The sequence below is a fragment of the Vigna umbellata genome, chromosome 1, assembly GCF_029865625.1.
Source record: "Vigna umbellata cultivar VRB3 chromosome 1, Vumbellata_1.0, whole genome shotgun sequence".
Classification (NCBI taxonomy): domain Eukaryota; kingdom Viridiplantae; phylum Streptophyta; class Magnoliopsida; order Fabales; family Fabaceae; genus Vigna; species Vigna umbellata.
This window is the reverse complement of record NC_142165.1, coordinates 54,398,735-54,409,814: the sequence shown is the minus strand read 5'-3', so window position 1 is coordinate 54,409,814 and position 11,080 is coordinate 54,398,735. Positions and strand designations below refer to the sequence as shown.

At 35.0% G+C, this 11,080-nt stretch overlaps 1 long non-coding RNA gene across 3 annotated transcripts; it reads left to right on the top strand.

The window, feature by feature from the left end:
* Positions 1-7,056: 7,056 nt before the first annotated feature.
* On the top strand, positions 7,057-10,386 carry LOC148205769 (uncharacterized). 3 transcript variants are annotated; one of them, XR_015783358.1, is made up of 6 exons: positions 7,057-7,719; positions 8,111-8,169; positions 8,272-8,496; positions 8,603-8,678; positions 8,798-8,933; positions 9,944-10,386. It is a non-coding gene; the product is annotated as an uncharacterized LOC148205769 (long non-coding RNA). The 3 variants fall into 3 exon arrangements; XR_015783357.1 differs by lacking the exon at positions 8,111-8,169 and having other exon boundaries at positions 7,059-7,719; positions 8,272-8,321; positions 8,433-8,496; XR_015783356.1 differs by lacking the exon at positions 8,111-8,169 and having other exon boundaries at positions 7,059-7,719.
* Positions 10,387-11,080: the final 694 nt, after the last annotated feature.

Sequence of the window (11,080 nt, the reverse complement as noted above, 5' to 3'; positions counted from 1 at the left end):
TGAACCAAAAATGGGGCAATGAAAATAAAATTAACACAGATTAGGGTTCAATTTTAAAGATTTCTAGGCATTATAGATTACCATAAACATGAGGGAAGAGAAGAATCACTTACCACATTTAGGGCTCCACAGAAGAATGATTTAGGGCTCGAGAGAGGAATAATTTACGGCATGATAGGGTTCGCAAAAGGGGGGTGGAGTCGACCGACAACTACAGATAAGAGAGGTTCGAGAGGAGACGTGACTGAAGGTTCGAGACGAGAGCTGCTTGAAGGTTGGAGACGAGAAGTAACAGTGCTTGATGAAGAGGGCTCGACAGAGAAGAGGGTTCCAGAGTAAGAGAGTACGAGAGAGAGAAAAGAATTCTAAGGTTCGAGAAAGAGGGGAAAAAGCTTCAAAATGAGAGTGATAGGCAGTTCGAGCATCCAATTAATTTAAAAAAAATTATTTCCCACATCCGTATATAATATCCGCAGTTAACAACTTGGTCTAACTGCATATGGATAATACGGGTTATATACGAATATATCCTTGGATAATTTTCCTCCCACCACGCGCAAACTTTATATACGGAATTTATATACGAATTTTTTCGTATATAAATATCCGTATATAAAGCCTTTTCTGATATCCGTATATAACTTCTGTATATAATGTATGACTTATATACAGATTAAAATCCGTATATAATTCTGCGTATGTAATTCCATTATTTCTTGTAGTGTTCTATGTGCAAGAAGTTTTGTAAATTGATTACATAAGTCTTCATATGGACATGAAAGTTTAGAAGAATACGATAACAGTTCATAATATGCATTTCTTACTAAGTGTAGATTAGAAAAGTTTACCTCGTCATCAGAGTCATCTAATGTACTCTTAGTGTTTCTTGCGACCAATCATACTTTGGTGTCTTTGTCTTCGTCAAATGTGTCCAAGTCTTCCCAAGTGCTCATTAACATCTTTTTCTTTTCGTATCTGGGCCCGACTGACTTTTTCTTTATCTTTCCAAGCTTAGGACATTCTGATATGAAATGTCCAGGTTCGTTGCGTTCGTAACAAACAATTATGTCTTCTGGTCATCTGTCTTTTGTATTGTTCTTGGAGCCTGATGGAATCCTACTTGACGTAGTCCTCCTTTTGTATTTTTACCTTTCATAGCTTAGCTCTTAAGGAGCATGGGTTACTATAAATACCCAGCTCCTCTCTTGTATTGACACTTTTGGGATTAATGAGAATTGAATTTTCTGAAATCAGAAATTATTCTCTCTTGAAAGTCATAGGCTAGAGAGTCCAAAGACTCCCTCTAGCCACCTTCCAAACACTCTCTCCCTTCCATTTTCCAAATTCCACCGTGCTTCTCTCTCACGTCACCATTGCTCCACTCTGCTTCAGTGGCGTCAGTCTCCTTAGCCACGCGTCATCCAGCACTCGACATCCACATCTTCATTCCTCCTTCACTCTCGCAGAACCGCGCCTCTCATTTCTTTGTGCATTTCATTCTCTCGCGCATCCATCCACATCTCAGAGCGTCTCATTCTCGCTCTCGACCACATATCCACACTCCATACACGTCTTCGAAGGTATCTTCTCTTCGTTCACCACACTTCCTCATCTTCTTCTAGGGTTTCCACTTCCTTCCACCATTTTCCACCGTTCAAACACCTTAATCCCTTCGATCTTCACTTTTCACCGATCATCCGAGTCATTTGAACCGATTAATCAGTTTATATTGAGTCTTATCACCATTTTAGGGTTTCTTCGTGTCCAATTTGAGTTTTCCCTCTTTTCTAGAGTTCGTTCATGATTTTAGGGTACTCTGCCATCTATTTCGATTCTCTCGGTGTCCTTCGAGTCAGCTCTCAATTTAGAGCTTCGTTTACATATCCGCTGCGTCTTATCTCGTCGAGGAAGGCTCGAGGAGTCCGAATCGAGCTCTCAAGGCTTATATCGTCATCTTCTCGGGCGTTCGTCCATCAAGTGGTATTCAGAGCAAGGTCGAACACGCTTCGAAGGTAAGTATCTCGGTTCGTCTCTGTTCTGAGTTTTCTTCCATTATTGAGTTGTTTCGATTCTTCAGTTCTTGCGTTTGATTCGCGTCTCTGTTTTTGTTTCTAGTTATGTCTCGGTTTGATTTTGATTCTGAGCATTTTTTGTTGTTTCTTTTCATTTCTGAGGTGTTCATCATTTTCCTTCATTGTCTTGAGTGTTCTGATTTGTTCTGTGCCTGGAGTCATTACTTTGAGTTTTATTTTCATTTTATTCGGTGATTTCACTTTATTTGAGTTTTTATTTTCTAAATCACATTTCTGTCATGTTCTAGTCTTGTGCATTGTTTTAATTGTCAATTAAATTCGAGTTTAACTAGCTGATGTTTGTGTTTTGTGAGTCATTTGAGTTGCCTGCACTGAGTAAGTTCTGTTCACCATATATAAGCTATGACATTTAGATAAATGAGCTTGGTGGCAGATTTCAGTGGTAGAGATAATGAATCTCATGTTTTTGAATCTGTTTAATGATAGCTTTGCTTGGTTTCTGCCTAATCAATAACAAGTGCATACCAAGTGAGCAATGAAAGGCTCAGCCTAGCTCGGTTGCACATTGATTAATCAACAGATTTGTGATTTGGCCAGCTACACCGAACTGGTTTTTCTTTGAAGAGTCTATGAGTCATTCATACTTGGTTTTAAATTCTTTTCCAAGTTCTGATTCAAATATTTTTCCAGTATTGTCTTCATTTCATTGGCATCTATTGAGGTATATGAATCTGCAGAATTGCATTAAAACTGTTTACAACAGTGATTGAACTTAGTTTGAACTTCTGAGTTTGTGATCCATAATGTGCATTCATTGTTTTCACTTTGTTATCAATTCTACAATTGAGAATAAATTTTTGGTCACTCAAGGAAGCCTAAACCAGTGGTATTTGAAAATATAACTGTGGTTGAGAGTGATTAGCCTCTTGTTTTCCTTTGGATATTGTTTTTTTGAGTTGAATCATTTGTTTCTATCATGACTCATATCTTGTGAAGTTGAATTGAAATAGAGTCAAATTATATGTTGTGAATTGTAGCAAAAGAAAGTGAAAGTATAAAAGCATGAGTTCTTGTGATTTGAAAAAGAAAAAGCAATTAGAAAAGAAGTATTGATTGAACCACATAAAGAGTCAAATGGCAAGTGCAATTCACAACACAGTTTTACTCTTAATGTTCTCTCCTTTTTCTGGTTCATCATATAATTGGATTGGAGTGAACATTTTAGAGCAATTGGCAATGCATTATTCTATTTCAGTTGCAAATCTGTTTGGTCATGTATGATTCAACTTGTTGTGATTTTCTTGTGTTTTTAATCTGTTTCTAGTTCTATTCCTTAGGCTCTATTTGCTGTGCGTACCTTTATTAACTAGCCTTGTTTCTTGTTTGTCAATTGTTGGCTGTCTTGGTTTTGTCTTTCATGTGTGAACTCTGATCTGCTGTTCTTAATTTGAGCTTTAATTGCTTTATTCATCTGATCTAGAGTTGTCTTAAGCAATAGATCTGTTGTGTTGTCATTGTCTTGTGGTTGTCCTGTTCTTTCTGGTTTCTGATTTCTGACCCTAGCCTAGCCATTCTTGTTTGAGAAGCTGTTATACTTTGATTTCTGGAAATTGAAGGAAGGTTTGTGTGCTTGGTAGCATCTTAGGTGGTGGTGGTCTGAAAGACTCCCAAGCCTTGAACTGCCAAGGGAGAATCTACCTTCCAAACCTTTTCATTCATGTGCTTTAAATTTTTAAAGAGAAACCTCAGTGCAGTGAGCTTAGTAAGGCTAATTTAGCCTAAATTCCTTGGCATTTGCAAGAGAGTTCAGTTTCATTTAACCATTTGTTGATTGTGCTCATTGTGCAGGAAAAGAAATTGGAGTAATTAGATTGGAGCAGCTGTGATTTGTTGCAACTACAACTGCAATCACTGTTGTTCTAATTGATTATTGATTTCCTGGAAATGCTATTTGTGCTTGTGAATCTTTAAACTGTCATTGCATTCATTTTAGTTAAAACATTGCTTGCTGAATTCATTGATGTAATCACTGTTTTGAAAATGAATTGTTGATTTCATGGTTTAATTGGGCATGTTGAATGCTGATTCTGATTTGATAAGACCTATGGGAACTTGGTAGATGCATAGGATTTGTAAATAATGTGCTGATTGTTTTGTGAGCATTTCTGGAAGTGCAACAACACTGTTTTAAAACTGCCAATTTCTGATTTTGCCTCAAATTACTCTTTGTTCATTTATTTGATTAGCATGGTCCACTGATATCTGAATTAGTTTAGGACATTGTTCTTGACTAGCCTCTTCCCACCATTTGTTCATATTTTGACCGTTTAAACACTTGTCTTCACATCGCTTTCCATTTTCCACCGATTGAACCCTCCTTTACTTCGATCTAACCCTTTTCCACCGTTCAATCTTCATTTTGAACCGATTAATCGGTTCATTTTGAGCTTTCCTCCTTTTCTAGGGTTTTCTTCGTGTCTCTAAGGTTATCTACCGATTAAACCTTAGATCTTAGGGTTTTCTTGAGTCTGTTCATAGTTTAGTAGTTTTCCTTCGATTCAGCTCCCGATTTAGAGCTTCGTCTACTTTCCGCTGCGTTCATCTCTGGAGGAAGCTTCGAAGGAGCTCGCGACACGCTCATTCGTCATCTCCTCGGGTGGTCGTCCATCAAGTGGTATTCAGAGCAAGGTCGAACACGCTTCAAAGTTAAGTATCTCGGTTCGTCTCTGTTCTGAGTTTTCTTCCATTATTGAGTTGTTTCGATTCTTCAGTTCTTGCGTTTGATTCGCGTCTCTGTTTTTGTTTCTAGTTATGTCTCGGTTTGATTTTGATTCTGAGTATTTTGTGTTGTTTCTTTTCATTTCTGGGGTGTTCATCATTTTCCTTCATTGTCTTGAGTGTTCTGATTTGTTCTGTGCCTGGAGTCATTACTTTGAGTTTTATTTTCATTTTATTCGGTGATTTCACTTTATTTGAGTTTTTATTTTCTAAATCACATTTCTGTCATGTTCTAGTCTTGTGCATTGTTTTAATTGTCAATTAAATTCGAGTTTAACTAGCTGATGTTTGTGTTTTGTGATTCATTTGAGTTGCCTGCACTGAGTAAGTTATGTTCACCATATATAAGCTATGACATTTAGATAAATGAGCTTGGTGGCAGATTTCAGTGGTAGAGATAATGAATCTCATGTTTTTGAATCTGTTTAATGATAGCTTTGCTTGGTTTCTGCCTAATCAATAACAAGTGCATACCAAGTGAGCAATGAAAGGCTCAGCCTAGCTCGGTTGCACATTGATTAATCAACAGATTTGTGATTTGGCCAGCTACACCGAACTGGTTTTTCTTTGAAGAGTCTGTGAGTCATTCATACTTGGTTTTAAATTCTTTGCCAAGTTCTGATTCAAATATTTTTCCAGTATTGTCTTCGTTTCATTGGCATCTATTGAGGTATATGAATCTGCAGAATTGCATTAAAACTGTTTACAACAGTGATTGAACTTAGTTTGAACTTCTGAGTTTGTGATCCATAATGTGCATTCATTGTTTTCACTTTGTTATCAATTCTGCAATTGAGAATAAATTTTTGGTCACTCAAGGAAGCCTAAACCAGTGGTATTTGAAAATATAACTGTGGTTGAGAGTGATTAACCTCTTGTTTTCCTTTGGATATTTTTTTTTTGAGTTGAATCATTTGTTTCTATCATGACTCATATCTTGTGAAGTTGAATTGAAATAGAGTCAAATTATATGTTGTGAATTGTAGCAAAAGAAAGTGAAAGTATAAAAGCATGAGTTCTTGTGATTTGAAAAAGAAAAAGCAATTAGAAAAGAAGTATTGATTGAACCACATAAAGAGTCAAGTGGCAAGTGCAATTCACAACACAGTTTTACTCTTAATGTTCTCTCCTTTTTCTGGTTCATCATATAATTGGATTGGAGTGAACATTTTAGAGCAATTGGCAATGCATTATTCTATTTCAGTTGCAAATCTGTTTGGTCATGTATGATTCAACTTGCTGTGATTTTCTTGTGTTTTTAATCTGTTTCTAGTTCTATTCCTTAGGCTCTATTTGCTGTGCGTACCTTTATTAACTAGCCTTGTTTCTTGTTTGTTAATTGTTGGCTGTCTTGGTTTTGTCTTTCATGTGTGAACTCTGATCTGCTGTTCTTAATTTGAGCTTTAATTGCTTTATTCATCTGATCTAGAGTTGTCTTAAGCAATAGATCTGTTGTGTTGTCATTGTCTTGTGGTTGTCCTGTTCTTTCTGGTTTCTGATTTCTGACCCTAGCCTAGCCATTCTTGTTTGAGAAGCTGTTATACTTTGATTTCTGGAAATTGAAGGAAGGTTTGTGTGCTTGGTAGCATCTTAGGTGGTGGTGGTCTGAAAGACTCCCAAGCCTTGAACTGCCAAGGGAGAATCTCCCTTCCAAACCTTTTCATTCATGTGCTTTAAATTTTTAAAGAGAAACCTCAGTGCAGTGAGCTTAGTAAGGCTAATTTAGCCTAAATTCCTTGGCATTTGCAAGAGAGTTCAGTTTCATTTAACCATTTGTTGATTGTGCTCATTGTGCAGGAAAAGAAATTGGAGTAATTAGATTGGAGCAGCTGTGATTTGTTGCAACTACAACTGCAATCACTGTTGTTCTAATTGATTATTGATTTCCTGGAAATGCTATTTGTGCTTGTGAATCTTTAAACTGTCATTGCATTCATTTTAGTTAAAACATTCACTACAAGAAAAATATCATTTATATACGGATTATTATATACGGATTATGATTCGTAGATAAAGATTTCATTATATACAGATTTTATATACGGATGAATTAGATACGGATTTTTCCATATATAATAGAAAAAAGTATATATACGGATTTTCTGTATATAAAATTGGTATATAACGGTGGCACCTTTTCCCGGGAGCTTTGCCAAAGATAAATATGTATATAAAATTCGTATACAAGTGAATTCTATGTGCAGATGTTATATAAGGATTTTACAATAAATAAAAGATAAATTAAAATGTTAAACCTAATAGAAAACCTAAGACACAGAATCAGTACTCCGAATTTCTCCTCGACTCCTTCCCTCTCATCGAGCCCCTCTTCTTCCCTCACGAGCTCTTGTTCTTCCCTCTCATCAAGCCATTTTTATCCAACCTTTCTTCTCTAGCCACCATTGAAACCCTAACCTCTGCTGCAAACGCCTCTTTCGTGTTACCCTCTCCTCGAACCCTAGCCTCCACCTTCTTCTTTGCTCGTCCCTTAAATCCCTAAATCCTTAAATCCCTAAATCTTTGCGCTAATTCACTACAAATTTTCGTGCTCCTTTGTACCCTTGAACCATAAGAATAAGGACTAAGAAATGAGTCGCACCTGCTTCTTCCTTCTTCCTTCTCCATGACAAAGAAAGATTGTTGATTCATTCGGAACCCTTGCCCGAGCTCCATACGAGGCGAAAACCCTAGCGGAGGTCCACCACTTGTGCTTCAACCGCTCGCGGCTCGATAGCTCATGCCTCCAGAGGAGGTGAAAACCCTAGCCAAAGTTATTGAGGGTTAGAACAACTCTTGCTCTATCGTCCAATGCAGGCAATGTCGAGTGTTGGAAGGATAAAGAGGATTGGAGAGACACGATGGTTTTGTGCCTCTTCGTGGCATAAATGGAAAAGTTCACCAAAACTAGGTATACATAACTTCACTTTCTATTTTCCCCTTTCAAAAAAGTTTCCAAATTTTCGATAGTGAAGCCTGAAGGGTTTATTTCTTGGTCCTTATTCTTTTCATGGTATTCTCAGAATGAGTTTTCATCTAAGAAATTTTTGGGTTCCCTGCTCGGTTCCAAGTGCGGCTACTTCAAGGGTGTTATTGACCCTTCTTATCAAATGATAGTATTTGGATATATCTTAAGACTGTTTGACAAATTTGGTTTGAATTAAAAAGTCTAAGTGAAGCAAACTTTTACTATTGAATTACCCATGGACAGTTATCACATCACAGGAAGATATCAATTGTTTCATTTGCATCGTAAATATGTAAAAGGTTACTTAATTATTTGATCATACGAAATCATGCAGAAAGAACCGTAGGGATGCTATTTTGATCTATCTGTGCTACTCTATTCCGAGAGTTAATGGTGATTACTAGTTAATACCCTCAATAACTACCATGGTCTAACATTTTTGGTCAAATTTTCATACTGGATTGAACTTCATTAAACCTTTCTTTGTCATTGCAGGTTGGAAAAGCTTTAACAAAAGATGATAAAGCTCAAACATAATTGTTCTGGTTGTGATTACAAGTTGCTAAATTAGTATTGAACTTTTGAGTTTTTTGTTGTGATATGGTTACCATGTGTTTCTTTGAAGGGATTATGTAAGGTTTGTTGTTTTGTTGCAGGGGAAGAAAAAGGAAGGAAATGCTACTAACTTTGTCATTTGTATTTAAGCATGCCATTTTCTAGGTGTCCATTTATTTTATATTTCTTGCCTTCCTCGTTTTAAGTTTGAAGTCCAAAGTGTTATTACTACAGAGGTATATGATACCATTATACCATTCTTTTGTAATAGGTTTGGTTTCTGGAAAGTTTTCTTGGCTTCTGCTCAAGAGCAATGATCTATTGCTCTGTAGGAAAACCAATAAAAGGTTTTGTGCATTTCCAAATTTTAGGATTCACTTTGGTGTTTATTTTAACTTGTTCCTTTAGTGGTTTGATCTTATTTGAGCATAAGATGATTGCCAAGTAATATGAATTATTTATGCAGGACTCTCCCATGCCACACCCTACACAACAGTATCTGAGATTGAGGTTCCTTAGTGCTCCTGCCGTTCTTCTCTCCTTGGCAATGCAAGGAGTGTTTCGAGGATTTAAAGACACGAAAGCACCTTTATATGCCACTGGTATACCTTGGAAAACTCAAATTATCATTGATTAAGTGTCACAAATTATAATTTCCTTCTATTACCTGATTCTAATTACTCTTTCCTTAATGTGTGTATGTTGTTTTCTTTTTTATTTCTTAGGTAATCAAATTTTACAGAGATTTTGTTTGTACCATTTTGGTTGAATTGAATGCCAAAATTTTATCTAGAAACTTCTGAAAAATCATAATTAACATAGTAAAATGAATTAGATAGGATGTAAGTGTTTAGCTACATTAAAAGAGAAGCTCAAAGGTACCCAAGCAACAACTTACTGCATAATCAGGGCACCACCCTTAAGTATTAGTGGAAAAAAGTTCCTAATATATGTTTTGTATTAATTTTAGTGCAACATTTAACCAATAAAATTAATAAAAATTACTTATGTTTTTATTTTACTTTTAATATTATTTTATATTAACGCAAAATGTTTCATTTTTATTCTTAAACAAGTCAATAGAAAAATTAGATGAAAGAAACTCAAATATATAAAAGTGTTGAATAGAGTGAATTAAAAATACTCAATTTTATAAAATACTTAAAAGATTTAATTAAATGTAAACATAAGATATTTCTTTCATTCAACAATTAGATTGAAAGTTCAAGTTACATTTTTTTCCTATAATACCAAGTGGGTTTCAAGGTTTGAGATGCAGTATTGAATTCCATGGAAACGTTAAGTGAGTTTCAAAGTTTGAGATGAAGTATTGAATTCCATGGAAACATTAAGGGTAAACAGTGTGGTTGTGGGGATTTGAAGATGAATAATGACGTATCTTTTGTTTCTTTTATATATATATAATACAATACTATTTTAAATAGTAGCTCGGGCATTTAGAATTTCCTGTACTATTAAATGATTAATATCGAATTTGTAGTGCTTATAATAATATTTACTTATGAGGGAGAAAAATTGAAAGAAAGAAATAAGAGCAAAATTAATAGTTAACTTCAATGACAATTAATTTGTCTAGTTATTTGGAATGCAGGTGAGAATGAAGATTCTGATGGTTTTGATGATGAGGAAGAAAGTGATTGGGAAGATGATGAAGACCTGAGTTTCAAAATTCATAAGAGATGAGTATTCTTGAAGACCGGTTGACATATTTGTATTGAAGTTTCTTGGATAAATTTTTTCGTTACATGTGGCTTAAATGTATTAGCTTTGATACTGATCATGTTCATAAATATGCATTTGTAACATCCTTAATTTTAGGAAAGCATGATAATGATGAGTTATGCAATTGGGATGCTATGCCTTAGCTATGATTCTTTCATCGTCAATATTAAAAGTAGTTGACCAAATGCTGTTGTAATTCTCAAGTTTTCTTTACGGTTGACACATTTTTTATCCATTTATATAATTGACAATTATATTCATGTAAATAATATTTTTATATTAATGTAAAATGTTTGTTTGTGGTTTATTTCATTTTGTCCAAATCTCTCACTGGTATAAGCAATTAATGATTGATATAAGCAATTAATGATTGATATACTGTTAGGTTGATTACATACGGATTTTTCTGTATGTAATTTATATACGGATTTTTATATACGGATTTTCCGTATATAATTTATATACGGATTTTTTCGTATATAATTTATATACGGATTTTTCCGTATATAATTTATATACGGATTTTTCCGTATGTAATTTATATACGGATATATCCGTATATAATTTACCTACGCTCCTTTTATATACGGATTTTTGTCCGTATGTAATCCGTATATAACACTAATTTATATACGGATTTTGGAGATTATATACGGATTTTGACCGTATGTAACTGCGATTTTTCTTGTAGTGATTGCTTGCTGAATTCATTGATGTAATCACTGTTTTGAAAATGAATTGTTGATTTCATGGTTTAATTGGGCATGTTGAATGCTGATTCTGATTTGATAAGACCTATGGGAACTTGGTAGATGCATAGGATTTGCAAATAATGTGCTGATTGTTTTGTGAGCATTTCTGGAAGTGCAACAACACTATTTTAAAACTGCCAATTTCTGATTTTGCCTCAAATTACTCTTTGTTCATTTATTTGATTAGCATGGTCCACTGATATCTGAATTAGTTTAGGACATTGTTCTTGACTAGTTTGGTCAATTGTTTCTGC